Consider the following 16,898-nt stretch of genomic DNA (forward strand, 5'->3'; position numbering starts at 1 on the left):
ATTAGATCAGATCTGATAAACCTTACGTAACGAGTCAATGCGAATGATTAAGTTAGCAATGACAGGGCTTCTTAAGAAACTTCTCAACAGCCATCTTTGTGCTAGGAACTGATGCTGAGGTGCTAAAGAGAGCAATTCTCTCTCTCTCTCTCTCTCTCTCTCTCTCTCACACACACACACACACACACACACACACACACACACCAGTCACTTCTGTGCCAACCATCAGAATCCCCTGACAGTTTTTAAGCCTACCTTCAGTGTTTTTCCATTTGCACAGAGCCAATTTCAATGTTTCTATGGAGTGGGTGTGGGTTGGTGTCAGAGCCACAGTAAGGAGCTGGACTGAATAATGCCCTAAGCGCTGCACTTTACAAGGCTAGAAATCAACATCAACTATCAGCTCCTGTACAAGCCAGAGAAACAAAGGCCTTTAGCATAGCTTTATTTGTGTGTGTGTGTGTGTGTGTGTGTGTGTGTGTGTGTGTGTGTGTGTGTGTGTGTGTGTGTGTGTGTGAGAGAGAGAGAGAGAGTGCCTAGCCCCTCTATGTAACATCACACTTCCTTGACTAAATGTAATTTTAAAAGGGCTCAGTTGGGAGACTGCTGCCACAACCTTCAGTACCGCAGTCAGCTGCACTCTCACTCCCGCTCTCACTTTGTCTAGCTGTGTGTGTGTTTGTGTGTGTGTGTGTTCATTCTTGTCCACATCTAGAGAATGTGTGTATGCACAATACTTGAAGAGTGAGCCTTTCCCCCCTTTTTTCACTGCAGATACAAAACATGCTGTCACACAACAACCTGTACAGTTAATGTACTGACCTTATTCATAGGAGCTGTACTACAGCTATTGTGTTATACAGTGTTATACAGCAATCTGTGCTATGTGCTTTGGAAATACCTTGTTCATTATTTCAGACAAGATGCTGCCCATAACAACCCCAACCTAAACAATTGGATTTGAAAGAGGACAGTTTTTTTATTTGTTATTTAGATATCCACAAGAGGAAACACTGTTCAGCTCTGAACCTGGATTGGAGTCTGTCACGTTTAGTGGCAGTCTCTCTTTGTGTGTGTGTCGTGTTCTCTGGGGATAACCCATAGGGAGCTCCCAGGAAGAGGATTTCAGAGCTGAGTGCACGGAATCTCCTGGGAAATGATGCTTCAACAAGTGGAATTATTTCCTGGCTACCCAAACTCCTTGCTCCGGCCAAACGCTATGCCACGCCCACAGACGTTCGTTTCTGGAGTCTGGATCTCAGTACCTTTCCCTACGTTTTCTAGAATGGAAATACATTCAAGACCAGGGGTGTCAAACTCATTCCGTGGAGGGTCTAGTGTCTGCAGGTCTTTGGTTTTTCCTTTCAATTAAGACATAGACAACTAGGTGAGGGGAGTTCCTTACTAATTAGAGACCATATTTCATCAATCAAGGCAAGGGAGGACACTCGGCCCTCCATGGAATGAGCTTGACATGTGTTCTAGACTGTCTGATTGGTCTCTGAAACCGATGGGTTGGGCCAGAACACACATGGGTAAAGTAACGTTTTGAAAATTCATCATTGGCTTTGATACTCTTATTGGTTTGAGATAATTCAATCGCCGATAACTTTTTTTATACAACACCCCTCATTTTGATGTCCCCACAAACAATTTTAATGATTGCAGTCTCAGACTGAAGTATGTAGCGAACATAGAGCAGCGGAAGAATTCAGTCTGAGTCGTCAGGCAAGAGGAATCATTTCATTTGTCCCAAGGGAAACACGATATTCAAGATTAACTCTGTTTTTGTAATGCCAGTATCTTATTCCTGTTTTTCCTTGAGACTTTTGGCCTCATGGCTGCTGCGCTGCCGAGGTTGTTGTGGATGGCAGTGTTCATCTACAGTAATGACAGAGGGGATGTAGCAAGTATGCATAGGAGGGATGATCATTTTCCTCTCATCTGAGTATGGTTCCTCTACTCCCTTGGAAGACACTTGTGAATCATTTATTGTGTGATTGATTCAAAGAGCTCAGAGAGGAGCATGGGTAGTGGGCTAATTCTCGAAACAGAAAAGGAGCATCATCTGCACTCTGAAACATCCCATTCGGGAGCCTCTGTGCCTTCGTTCCTGTGATACTGACTGGAATTCTACACCGCTACAGTAAACACAGAGATTGGAGTGTGATTATAACAGCAGATGGCACACAACCAATTACCCCAGCATTATTTTTCTGAGTCTGAAAACATCCAAACTGAAATGTGAAAATCATCCAAGTCAGATTCACGTGTTTTTAAATGACCTGGAAGCAATTTTACGGGTCGTCGATATGCGATAGAAAAAAGAAAAAAAGCCAAGCGTTGCTGCTGATCCATAGCCTCCACAGATGTGAGAGAGGAAGTAATTTATGGAGAATAATTAGCCTATTACTGACAGTCGTTGCTGCAAGTTCACATCTGCTAGGCACAGTCTCTCTGTGGAGCTTGAAGGAAATGTCTGACAGCACATTATTAATGAAACATCACTAATATTAATTATTTTCTCTGCAAATGATTTGCATGCTTTGTTATTGAACTAGCAGTTGAATACAGAGGAGGTTCCCTAATACTTCAGCTGTTAATGAAATATACAACAACCTCCAAAGAACAAAAAAACTGCTTAAAGTCAAATGAATGGATACAAGAATGGATACAAGGGTTAATGACATTCATCATTGCTTAAGAATCACCCAGAGGTTGCAAGCTAAGAGTTACAGTGAAACGTTTTTTTACTATATGTTCCTGTTCCAGCTTCCAAGGCAAATGTGATGAGTCTTCGCTCAGCTCAGCAGTCATATGTGTCAGGCCACAAAGTGAATCAAAGTGTTCTGAGAGTGGCAAGCAGGTCTACAGGTTGAAAACATTTACATCTACTTAAGTGTTAATGTTTACGCTATTGGTCATGTACGTGTAGCTAGCTAGTGGTTGCTGCAGTTAGTGCCGTAATTGTGGTGTGAATATCTTTATGGTCTCTCTCGCTCTCTCGCCTTCTCTCTCATACACACACTGACATGAACACACAACTTATATATTTGCTTTGGGTTCAGTGAATCCTCTTTAATAGGAGTTTATTGGGGTGACTGATCCTACAGTACGAGGAGACTTTAATACTCTCCCCCCAGAACAGCGCCTTTCTTAAAGGCAATTACGACACTTTTCAACCTCATAGTCATCATCTCCAGCACCTATCCAGTGTCTACATATGTGAAAACAGTGTGTTTGTATGATCTGTGGTTAAAAAAAAAAAATACTTTATATATATTTTTTTTAAAACATAGAATTGTTGACACTGGCATTATGCTGGAGATATTGAAAATGAGGTTGAAAAATGGCGGAGTTGCCCTTTAATAATTTCAGGGAGAAGTGTGTTCACTTCTGCCTGAACTCTGCCCTGCTTTCTCTCAGCACAAGAGAGAGAGAGAAGAGAAGAGAAAGAATTAACATCCTGACAGGCCTGATTATAAGAGAGCTTTTACACAAAGCCTGCTTGATATAAAAAACAAGTCGGGCCAAGCTGAGATTTTGATCTTAACCTGGATTAGCTTCTTGTGGAGGATGAATTCAGATGAATGCTAATTAGACAAGGTTTTTGAACAGTCATTTTAGTCTTTGAAAAGAGGATGAGATGTGGAGAAAACTCAAAGGAATTGGCCCATGAACCAGAATGACGCAGAACAGAACAGCCCTCTATTGATCTGAAGAGCTGTGTGTTCGAAATGATGGGGAACAATACAGTTTATAACAATGACAAATAACAGCAGATAGTAATATATTACTGACCCACAGTGCTTGGGCTACTACATTACACTAGCTCCTTTGGTAAGCATATTGTTAACACAAGGATTTTATTAGTGTCCAGTTTTTTCAAATTAGATTTGAATCCCCGAGCCAACTAGCAGAAAAATCTGTCGATGTGCCCTTGAGCAAGGTACTTAACCCTAATTACTCCTGTAAGATGCTCTGGATAAGAGCGTCTGCTAAATGACTAAAATGTAAATGTCATTATTGTTTTCATTTACTTCACAAAGTGTCATTGAACAAAAGGAAACTTCTTTCTACAGTGCATTGCCTCCAATGCAGGACCAAGCTTTGACAGCTCTTCTCTCACAGAAATTGTATTTAAGCTGATTGAACGATTTATGCCCCTAGGCATCTTCACTTGACTCCAGATTTGGGTCGACTATATGCTAATTCAATGGGACAGAGATTGGGAAGGTACAGGTACACATGTACATCTGAATGGTTGTTGGCTAGTGGGTCTAGGTTTTTTAGGTGCTCCTGCTTTTTTCATCCACAGATCTGCATTTTTGCGACATAAATTTGCTTTCTAATTTGACTTTGTGTAAGCAGGGGGGTACTTTCGCCAGAGGTGTTTATACTCAAGAGTTACAGTATACAGTGTGTTCTGAAAGTATTCAGACTTTTTACACATTTTGTTAAATTACAGCCTTATTCTAAAATTGATTTAAATAATTTTTTTTGAATCAACAATCTACACACAATACCCCATAATGACAAAATGAACAGGTTTTTAGACAATTTTACAAATGTATTAAAAATAAAAAACAGAAACAACTTATTTACATAAGTATTCAGACCCTTTGCTATGACACTCGAAATTGAGCTCAGATGTATCCTGTTTACATTGATCATCCTTGAGATGTTTCAACAACTTGATTGGAGTCCACCTGAGGTAAATGCAATTGATTGGACATTATTTGGAAAAGCACACACCTGTCTATTTAAGGTCCCACAGTTGACAATGCATTTCAGAGAAAAAAACAAACCATGAGGTCGAAGAAACAAGATTCTCTGGTCTGATGAAACCAAGATTGAACTCTTTGGCCTGAATGCCAAGCGTCACGTCTGGAGGAAACCTGGCACCATCCTTACGGTGAATCATGGAGGTGGCAGCATCATGCAGTGGGGATGTTTTTCAGTGGCAAGGACTGGGAGACTAATAAGGATAGATGAAAAGATAAACGGAGCAAAGTACAGAGAGATCCTTGATGAAAACCTGCTCCAGAGTTCTCAGGACCTCCAACTGGGGTGAAGGTTCACCTTCCAACAGGACAACGACCCTAAGCACACAGCCAAGACAATGCAGGAGTGGCTTCGGGACAAGTCTCTGAATGTCATTGAGTGGCCCAGCCAGAGACCGGACTTGAACCTGATCTCTGGAAAGACCTGAAAATAGCTGTGCAGCGACGCTCCTCACCCAAACTGACAGAGCTTGAGAGGATCTGCAGAGAAGATTTGGAGAAACTCCAAAAATACAGGTGTGCCAAGCTTGTAGCGTCATACCCAAGCAGACTCGAGGCTGTAATCGCTACCAAAGGTGCTTCAACAAAGTACTGAGTACTTATGGAAATGTGATTTTTCAGTTATGATAACTTTGTTTTGTAAAAAAATTATACAAACCTGTTTTTGCTTTGTCATTATGGGGTATTGTGTGTAGATTGATGAGAGAAAAAAGCAATTGAATCAATTTTAGAAAAAGTCTGTAATGTAATAGAGTGCGGAAAAGGGGTCTGAATTCTTTCCGAATGCACTGTATTTCCATTCCCGGTTTTTATTTTCTTTATAGAAATATACTGAATTGGCTGAAAAACATATTTTATTCTGTGAGTTCCTGAATGCGCTCATGTCTTCTCTGTTTATTCATTTAATTTTTGTTTCATCCGAATGGAAACTGAGAACATTTGATAAGCACATACGATTTTTATTGAGCCCTGGATTTTGACTGTCCTTGACACCTCTTGAATAGAAAATGCAACACTTTCCCCCAGTCTGAATGGAAAAGTGTCTTTGTTTGCATGAAGAGTCAAACTTCTTTAATGTTCCCCTCAACATGGCATGTCAAGACTTATTCAATAGTGATGCCTATTCTAATTATAGCAAGGTGTATTGATGAGAGGAGTTTTGTTGTGAGCTGAGCAGTAGTATAAAGTACTTATCCAAAAATACTTGAAAGTACTACTTAAGTAGTTTTTGGGGGTATCTGTACTTTACTATTTATATTTTTGACAACTTTTACTTCACGCCATTCCTGAAGAAAATAATGGACTTTTTACTCCATACATTTTCCTTGACACCCAAAACTATTTGTTACATTTTGAATGCTTAGCAGGACAGGAAAATGGTCCAATTCACACTCGTATCAAGAGAACATCCCTGATCATGCCTACTGCCTCTGATCTGGTGGACTCACTAAACACATGCTTCGTTTGTAAATTATGGCTGAGTGTTGGAGTGTGCCCCTGGCTATCCGTAAATAAACAAATACAATTACAAAATGGTTACGTCTGATTTGCTTAATATAAGGAATTTAAAACGTTTTTATACTTTTGATAATTAAGTATATTTTAGCAATTACATTTACTTTTGATACATATTTACATTTAAAAGCAAATACTTTACTTTTACTCAAGTATTAAAGCATCTTTACTTTTACTCAGGGATGCACCTGCCCGCCCGTCCTACTCTGGACGGTTCTGACTTAGAATACGTGGACAACTACAAATACCTAAGTGTCTGGTTAGACTGTAAACTCTCCTTCCAGACTTACATCAAACATCTCCAATCCAAAGTTAAATCTAGAATTGTCTTCCTATTTTGCAACAAAGCATCCTTCACTCATGCTGCCAAACATACCCTCGTAAAACTGACCATCCTACCGATCCTCGACTTCGGCGATGTCATTTACAAAATTGCCTCCAAAAGCCTACTCAATAAATTGGATGCAGTCTATCACAGTGCCATCTGTTTTGTCACCAAAGCCCCATATACTACCCACCACTGCGACCTGTATGCTCTCGTTGGCTGGCCCTTGCTTCATACTCGTCGCCAAACCCACTGGCTCCAGGTCATCTACAAGACCCTGCTAGGTAAAGTCCCCCCTTATCTCAGCTCTCTGGTCACCATAGCAGCACCCACCTGTAGCACGCATTCCAGCAGGTATATCTCTCTGGTCACGCCCAAAACCAATTCTTCCTTTGGCCGCCTCTCCTTCCAGTTCACTGCTGCCAATGATTGGAACAATCAAAAAAATCTCTGAAACTGGAAACACTTATCTCCCTCACTAGCTTTAAGCACCAGCTGTCAAGAGCAGCTCACAGATTACTGCACTTGTACATAGTCCATCTATAATTTAGCCCATACAACTACCTCTCCCCCTACTGTATTTATTTATTTTGCTCCTTTGCATCCCATTATTTCTACCTCTCCTCCGGACCGTACCCCTCCCAGTCCACGAGGTACTGTAGGACCCTAACCCAGCGTCTCGAGTCCAGAATAGCATGACGAGGTACTCATAATGGCCTGATGTGATACTAAATGCGGTCTTCCACTCATCTCCCCCCGGATACACACCAGATTATACGCACTCCTAAGGTCCAGTTTTGTGAAGAAACGCGCCTCGTGAAATGATTCCACCGCCGTGGCAATGAGAGGTAGCGGGTAAATAAACCCCACTGTGATGGAATTTAGACCTCTATAATCAATGCACGGACGCAGACATCCCTACTTCTTCTTCACAAAAAAGAAGCTTGAGGAGACAGGTGACGTGGAGGGCCGAATGTACCCCTGTCCCAGAGATTCAGTGATGGATGTCTCCATAGCCACTGTCTCCTCCTGGGACAATGGGTACACGTGAATCCTTGGATGTGCAGCGTTCTCCAGGAGGTTTATTGCGCAGTCCCCTCGTCGATGGGGTGGTAAATGGGTCGCCTTCTTCTTACAGAAGGCGATAGCCAAATCGGCATATTCAGAGGGAATGCTCACAGTGGAAACCTGGTCAGGACTCTCCACCGTTGTCGCACCGATGGAAACTCCTATGCATCTGCCTTAACACTCCTCTGACCACCCTCGAAGAGCCCCCTGTCTCCATGAAATCACCAGATTGTGATGAGCCAGCCAGGGAATTCCCAGCACCACAGGAAACGCAGGTGAATCAATAAGGAAGAGACTAATCCGCTTCTTATGATCCCCCTGCGTTACCATGTCCAGTGGAACCATGATCTCCCTGACCAGCCCTGACCATAATGGTCGGCTATCTAAGGCGTGCACGGGGAAAGGTTGGTCTGACGACACCAGGGGAATCCCTAGCCTTAACGCGAGCCCACGATCCATAAAGTTCCCAGCTGCGCCTGAATCGACTAGCGCCTTATGCTGTAGAGAGGGAGAAAAACCAGAAAAAGAAATTAGAAAAAACATATGGCTGACAGGAAGCTCTGGGTGAGTCTGGTGCTGACTCACCTGGGGTGAACGAGGAGTGGTCCATTAGGGCCCTGTCGTTCCACCCCGCCCCTGCGGCCAACGTCCGGAACTCCAGTGCAAAGTCCTGAACGCTCCTCGTCTCCTGTCGCAGGTGGAACAGCCGTTCACCCGCCGCTCTGCCCTCTGGTGGGTGGTCGAAACCGGCCCGGAACCGGCAGGTGAACTCGGGGTAGTGATCCCTCGCGGAGTCTGGGCCATTCCACACTGCGTTGGCCCAGGGCTCGACCCGTCAGACAGGAGACGAGGACGCTCACGCTCTCCTCCCCCGAGGGAGTCAGACGAACGGTAGCCAGGTACAGCTCCAGCTGTAGTAGGAACCCCTGGCACCCAGCCGCCGTCCCATCGTACTCCCTGGGGGGCGCCAGACGCAGGGCACCGGATCCAAACGCTGAAGGAAGGGTAGGTGGTGCTGGTGGAAGAGGCGCTAGAGGTGAGGTAGGGAGGCCACTCCTCTCCCATCGGTCCATCCTCTCCATCATCTGGTCCATAGCCGACCCAATCCGGTGGAGAATGGTTGTATGATGAAGGACCCTCTCCTCCATTGATGGGAGAGGAGGTGTGGCTGCTCCTGCTGACTCCATAAAACAGGTGCGGGATTCTGTCACGGGTTACTAGGAGTGGTGGGTAGGAGTCAGGCGCAGAGAGCAGAGGGTTCAGTGATTTGTAGATTTATTTCTCCGGCACAAAACGGTCAAGCCAAATACAGGGCGCATAAACACTGACCAGCACAAACATAGGGTAAATGATCCGGAGAACAATGAAAACACATCCACAACCGACAGAGAACACAAATAATCCCGCACAAACCTAAGCGGGCCTAACAGGCTTAAATAGACCAAAAATCAAGAAACACAAATGGAACAGGTGCAACTAATAAGACTAAACTAACAGAAAAGGAAAAAGGGATCGGTGGCGGATAGTAGACCGGAGATGACTACCACGGAACAGGCAGGGGAGCCACCTTCGGTGAGAGTCGTGACAGTTTTACTCCATGTGTAACTCTGTGTTGTTGTATGTGTCGAACTGCTTTGCTTTATCTTGGCCAGGTCGCAATTGTAAATGAGAACTTGTTCTCAACTTGCCTACCTGGTTAAATAAAGGTTAAATAAAATAAAATAAAAAAATGACAATTGAGTACTTTTTCCACCACTGGAGCTGAGAGCAATGGGGGTAAAGACCAGTGATTGTTGCAAGGTGACTGCTAGGTGAATCATCATTAGAAGTTTATAGTGTTAATATTGTTTCAGCACTAACATCATCCAGTCCATTCAGACAGAGTACAGTAAAGGCTAAAATGATTGCCAACTGATTGTAAATGGCTTTAGATGACCTTCACACTGCTGCTACCCTTAGCTGAGGGTAATCTTGATTGAGAGATAACACTTCTGCCTACTGTGGAGATACTGACGACCATTCACTTATTTTCACTGAAACCATTTTCAGTTGGGACACAATTATTTTCACCTGTGCCTATTGATTGGATTAATATTTTAATGTGTTCATCATTTATAAAATAGACTTGGTGAAAATAGAGTATGACATAACCATGTCAAAGGTAATTTCTCCCATTCTTAATCCAAGTGTACAACACCCTATAGAAACAAAAGTGTAGACTAGCATGGTCCTGTGTGTCTTTACTGTCCCTCCCTACCCCTCTGTGTAGTAGGAGTTGGCCAGGTAGAGCTGCTCTGTCTGACGACGTGGACAGGGGGAAAATACAGATTTACCCGACTTCACCTTTACTGCCCGGCGTAATACGATTACTGCTTAACGTCATGAGTATTTGCTCAGGCCGAGAGAGAGAGAGCGTCTGAATTTCAACGAGTAGTTGATTTCTGTAAGCTATGTGCTGTGCGCAGCAGAGTTTCGATGCTTGATATTCGTGCTTGCCAACAGAAATACACTAACTCGTACAATAGTTGTTATTTCTGGCCACGGAGTTTCCCTTTTAAGTGTAGGCGAGAGACAGGGGGCGGTCGAGGGCTGATGTGCTTGTGTGAGGATGTGTTCTAGTGTCAGTTGGCTTCTGTGACAATCGGAATAGGATTTGGGTGCTTTTGGAGACAACATGGTAAGAAATTATTTTACGTTTGATATGACCGTCGTAATATTTCAGTAAGGGAATAATGTGTAGAGGTCGTTGAAATGTATTGGAATGTGTGTAGCCTGCAGCCTTTGTAATATATAGGATTATATAAACTATTGTGTTTGTTGTGTGTGGTTCTATGATCTAGTCTAGTCCTTTCAAATAAAATGACTAAATGCAGTGTATAATAAATTCAGTATAGGGGGATGCCAGTAATAAACCATTTTAACGTGTTAATAATTATTAGCAATATATTTCATCATTGACATTGCGTCACCATGGTTAAACTACTCTACCCAAGGTAGACTACCGTTCCGTTAATCTCTTGAAAGTGAAGTTTTAAATCACACTGAGTGCATCAGCGTTCACATTGGATTACGCAAGGGTGATATACTATTAATGTTTTACTGTAAACTGTAGCTGCAGGCAAAACCAAGCGTTGTTTCACGATAAGCAGTCGCTTTAAGGACGTCATGTCCCCCGAGTCGAATGATCAGCGCTTTTGTTTTATGCGAAGCATCCAAAAATCACACTTTTCTCCACTGAGTCAAGGAGCTATATAGCGCCTTCACGCGCATGGGTCAGGTCTCTCTCTTTCTCTCTCTCTCGCTCTTTCTCGTTCTCTCTCTCGCCTGTGGATTTACCTCAAGTATTGAACAGCCACACACCTTATGCAGCCCAATTCCTGGCAGCTACCTTCCATTCGTCTTTTTTTTCTGATAAATATTTAGATACTGTTTATTTATTTCGAAAATTGGAAACAACTGTGTCACTGATGTGCATGGAGCCATGTGCACCGATCAGGTTTAAAGTTTCAGTTTAAAGTTTTAATGTCACATGCACAAGTACAGTGAAATGCCTTACTTGCAAACTCAAAGACCAACAATGCAATAATCCATGACAGTCAATAATAATGTAATACTAGAAAAAAGAAGAAGAAGAAGAAGAAATAATGAAGAAATTAATAAGTAAGTAAGCATACTATATACAGGGTTAGTTACAATGCCATATTTACAATGTGCAGGGATACTGGAGTGATGGAGGTAGATATGTAACGTAACTAGGCAACATGATTTAAGATAAACAGTACCAGCAACTTGTTTGTGAGTTGGTGTGTATGTGTGTCAGTGGCGATTTTAGCATTTAAATCTTGGTGGGGCAAGCCAGCAAAGTTTTATGCATGCCAGCATAGTCACAACACTAAACAATATATCAATTGCACTATAACGGTGACAAACGGTGCCCACAAACTGTTAGGGCCTGCATAAAGCTGTCCCAACCGAAGAGCTATCATTACCACCGCTACACCTGGCTATCAGCGGAGCCTTGTCTGGCAGCGAAATAGTTAATTCAGCCTCATTTAGTGCCTTTTTAAAAAACATAGCTGATATGGCTGACCTGCTTAAACAAATGTTTTTTACTGACAATTGAGATGTACACACTATGGCATAAGGGAGCGATGAGCAGATAAGAGGTAATCCGTAATTTCGATTAAGACATTAATGAGCAAGCTAAGACGACGTAGTCTATATAACTATTTGTTCAGCGCTTTTTAAATGTACAGTGACATAATTCAGAGCATGGGCATTATAGTATTCTCCCTGTACAACAAGTCAGAGCCATAGGATAAATAAAGGGGGCATATGAGCAGACAATGGAAGCTCTTAAAATATTCGACAATGACATTTCTCTAAAAACAGGATATAGGCTACATTTGCACCACCAAGTCAAACAGCAGGCTAAGTTATGAGGGGGAATGTGACCAAATTATTAGGGCGAGGCACATGGGCTACTAATAGATTACTAAACAACATACACTTAGTATTACTTTCTCTGCTACAGTATACATATCTCCCTGGCATAGTACATCATTTATGTAGCAGCATACAATATATGTTTGGACTGTGCTGTGCTCACTTGAACAGGAAGGTGGTGCGGAAGTCCTTCTTGTGGGTAAATTTAGTCATGTAACTTAGACTGGCATTCTCTGAATTTACGGGGCTTTCAAGACAATCGGGAACTCGGAAATTAACTAGATTGAATCATGACGTCAGTGATCTTCAGGTCGGAGCACTAGAGGAGGTTAGAGTTCCTAACTTGGAATTCCGAGTTGGATGACCGTTAAAAAACGTATTTTCCTATTCGGAGCTCAGTTGTGTTTTTAACATTGCAGAAGTCATGATGGATTGACAGCATGGCCAATGTATTCAACCTTTTCTGGTTCATGGTGTTGCTTGTGAATGTTAATCATTTTAAGCTTGGAAAGAGACCCTTAAACCCAGACTTGGACCACACACCCTCTCCACCGAATAGCAGGCATGGGAAGCAAAATAGTGATTAATTTGCAATGCTTGCAGTTAGCCACTGATTCCTTCCAAACCACTCATTGTTGAATTTGCGATTTCTGACTAACTAGCATGGTATTCTTTCACTATAATAGCTACTGTAAATTGGACAGTGCAGTTAGATTAACAAGAATTTAAGCTTTCTGCCAATATCAGATATGTCTATGTCCAAGGAAATTTTCTTGTTACTTACAACCTCATGCTAATCGCATTAGCCTACGTTAGCTCAACTTTTCCGTGGAAGGGACAGTGATCCCGAAGAAGTTTAATTGTTTGCAAACTGATATGTGTCACGTATTAGTGCCAAAATAACATGAACATTAAAAAGAAAAAATAATAATACATTAGATAAAAACTTCAAGTCAAAAGTTTGGACACACCTACTAATTCCAGGCCTTTTCTTTATTTTTACAATTTTCTACATTGTAGTGAAGACATAATAGTGAAGACATCAAAACTATAAAATAACACACATGGAATGATGTACTAACCAAAAAAGTGTTAAACAAATCTGCCACCCTTTGTCTTGATGACAACTTTGCATCCTCTTGGCATTCTCTCAACCAGCTTCACCTGGAATGCTTTTCCAACGGTCTTGAAGGATTTCCCACATATGTTGGCTGCTTTTACTTCACTCTGCTGTCCAACTCAACCCAAACCACCTCAATTGGGTCGAGGTCCGGTGATTGTGGGGCGGCAGGGTAGCTAGCCTAGTGGTTAGAGCGTTGGACTAGTAACCGTGAAGGTTGCAAGTTCAAATCCCCGAGCTGACAAGGTGGTTCTGTTCCTAGGCTGTCATTGAAAATAAGAATATGTTCTTAACTGACTTGCCTAGTTAAATAAAGGTAAAATAAAAAAGGTCATCATCAGGCCAGGTCATCTGATGCAGCACTCCATCACTCTCCTTCTTGGTCAAAAATCCCCTGTTGAAAAACAAATGATAGTCCCACAAAGTCAAAACCAGATGGGATGGCGTATAGATGTCGAATGCCGTGGTAGCCATGCTGGTTACGTGTGTCTTGAATTCTAAAAAAATCACAGACAGTGTCACCAGCAAAGGCCCCCACACCTCCTCAATGCTTCATGGTGGGAACCACACATGCGGAGATCATCCGTTGATCTACGACTCCACGTCTCACAAAGACACGGCGGGTGTAACTAAAATCTCAAATTTTGACTTTTAGTAGTGGTTTCTTTGCATCAATTAGATCATGAAGGCCTGATTCATGCAGTCTCCTCTGAATAGTTGATGTTGAGATGTGTCTAACTTGAATTCTGTGAAGCATGTATTTGGGCTGCAACTTCTGAGGCTGGTAACTCTAATGAACGTATCCTCTGCAGCAGAGGTAACTCTGGGTGTTCCTTTCCTATGGCGGTCCTCATGAGAGCCAGTTTCATCATAGCGCTTGATGGTTTTGTAACTGCATTTGAAGAAACTTTGAAAGTTCTTGACATTTTCTGGATTGACTGACCTTCATGTCATCTGCCCTTTTTTTTACATTTTCATCTAAAATTGCATACCCAAATCTAACTGCCTGTAGCTCAGGCCCTGAAGCAAGGATATGCATATTCTTAATACCACTTGAAAGGAAACACTTTGAAGTCTGTGGAAATGTGAAAGGAATGTAGGAGAATATAGCACATTCGATCTGGTAAAAGATAATACAAAGACAAAAACAACCGTTTTTTTTTGTAATTTCTTTGTAACATCAGCTTTGAAATGCAAGAGAAAGGCCATAATGTAATATTCCAGCCCAGTTCCTATTTAGATTTTGGCCACTAGATGGCAGCAGTGTAAGTGCAATGTTTTAGACTGATCCAATGAACCATTGCATTTCTGTTCAAGATGTTGTATCAAGACTGCCCAAATGTGCCTAATTGGTTTATTAATAACTTTTCATGTTCAAAACTGTGCACTCTCCTCAAACAATAGCATGGTATTCTTTCACTGTAATAGCTGTTGTAAATTGGACTGTGCAGTTAGATTAACAATAATTTAAGCTTTCTGCCAATTAAGATATGTCTATAGTATGTCCTGGGAAATGTTCATGTTACTTACAACATTATGCTAATCGCATTAGCCTATGTTAGCTCAAGACTCCCGTGGACGGGACACCGATCCTGAAAGTAATGATGGACTGTCAATTCTCTTTGCTTATTTGAGCTGTTCTTGCCATAATATGGACGTGGTCTTTTACCAAATAGGGCTATTCTCTGTATACCACCCCTACCTCGTCGCAACACAAATTCATTAAGAAGGAAAGAAATTCCACAAATGAACTTTTAACAAGTCACACACCTGTTAATTGAAGCTGGTTGAGAGAATGCCAAGGATGTGCAAAGCTGTCATCAAGGCAAAGGCTACTTTGAAGAATCTCAAATATAAAATATATTTTGGTTTGTTTAAAACTTTTTTGGTTACTACATATGTGTTATTTCATAGTTTTGTTGTTTTCACATTTATTCTACAATGTAGAAAATAGTAAAAATTAAGAAAAACCCTGGAATGAGTAGGTGTGTCCAAACTTTTGACTGGTACTGTATTTAAATACATAATATATATATATATATATATATATATATGTATATTTATTTTTTAGCTAAACAGGCGGGGCTAAAAACAGCCTCTGCCCCACCTGCCCTGAATGACAGGTCACCACTGGTGTGTGTAAAGTCAGTAGAAATGTACAGTGCATTCGGAAAGTATTCAGACCCCTTGGCTTTTTCCCAGAATTTGTTACGTTAAAGCCTTATTCTAAAATGAATTACATTATTTTTGTCCTCAACCATCTACACATAATACCCCATAATGACAAAATGAATACAGATTTTGTTAAATGTATGTACAGATCCTTTTTTAAGAGACTCGAAATTGAACTCAGATGCATCCTGTTTCCATTGATCATCCTTAGGCTGTTTCTACAACTTGATTGGCATCCACCTGTGGTAAATTCAATTGATTGGACTTGATTTGGAAAGGCACACACATCAAATCAAATTTATTGGTCACATACACATGGTTAGCAGATGTTATTGCGAGTGTAGCAAAATGCTTGTGCTTCTAGTTCCGACAGTGCAGCAATATCTAACAAGTAATAGCAAACAATTTCACAACAAATACCTAATACACACAAATCTAATTAAAGGAATGGAATAATAATATATAAATATATGGATGAGCAATGACAGAGTGCATAGGCTAAAATGCAATAGATAGTATAGAATACAGTATATACAGTTGAAGTCAGAAGTTTACATACACTTAGGTTGGATTCATTAAAACTCGTTTTTCAACCACTCCACAATTTTCTTGTTAACAAACTACAGTTTTGGCAAGTCAGTTAGGACATCTACTTTGTGTTTGACACAAGTAATTTTCAAACAATTGTTTACAGAGAGATTATTTCACTTATAATTCACTGTATCACAACTCCAGTGGGTCAGAAGTTTTCATACACTAAGTTGAGTGTGACTTTAAACAGCTTGGAAAATTGCAGAAAAGTATGTCATGGCTTTAGAAGATTCTGATAGGCTAATTGACATCATTTGAGTCAATTGTAAGTGTACCTGTGGATGTAGTTCAAGGCCTACCTTCACACTCAGTGCCTCTTTGCTTGACATCATGGGAAAATCAAAAGAGATCAGCCAAAATTGTAGACATCCACAAGTCTGGTTCATCCTTGGGAGCAATTTCTAAACGCCTGAAGGTACCAGGTTCATCTGTACAAACAATAGTACGCAAGTATAAACACCATGGGACCACGCAGCTGTCATACCGCTCAGGAAGGAGACACATTCTGTATCCTAGAGATGAACGTACTTTGGTGTGAAAAGTGCAAATCAATCCCAGAACAACAGCAAAAGACCATGTGAAGATGCTGGATGAAAAAGGTACACAAGTATCTATATCCACAGTAAACGAGTCCTATATCGACACAACCTGAAAGGCCGTTCAGCAAGGAAGACGCCACTGCTCCAAAACCGCCATAAAAAAGCCAGAATACGGTTTGCAACTGCACATGGGGACAAAGATCGTACTGTTTGGAAAAATGTCCCTTGGTCTGATGAAACAAAAAATAGAACTGTTTGGCCATAATGACCGTCATTATGTTAAAAGGAGGAAAACGGGGGATGCTTGCAAGCCGAAGAACACCATCCCAAATACATTT

The 16,898-nt window shown here is 41.5% G+C and overlaps 1 protein-coding gene across 2 annotated transcripts in view; it reads left to right on the top strand.

The window, feature by feature from the left end:
* The first annotated feature begins 9,957 nt into the window (after positions 1 to 9,957).
* The window catches only part of LOC110528891 (protocadherin-15), a 275,550-nt gene continuing 268,609 nt past the window's right edge, over positions 9,958 to 16,898 (top strand). The window contains exon 1 of one of the 2 annotated variants that reach the window (XM_090240353.1): positions 9,958 to 10,369. The gene's annotated coding sequence lies outside the window, so the exon portion shown is untranslated. The remainder of the gene's footprint in view (positions 10,370 to 16,898) is intronic. The other variant, XM_021611090.3, reaches the window with a different exon arrangement.

The sequence above is a fragment of the Oncorhynchus mykiss genome, chromosome 1 (assembly GCF_057628025.1).
Source record: "Oncorhynchus mykiss isolate SJ-2025 chromosome 1, ASM5762802v1, whole genome shotgun sequence".
Lineage (NCBI taxonomy): Eukaryota > Metazoa > Chordata > Actinopteri > Salmoniformes > Salmonidae > Oncorhynchus > Oncorhynchus mykiss.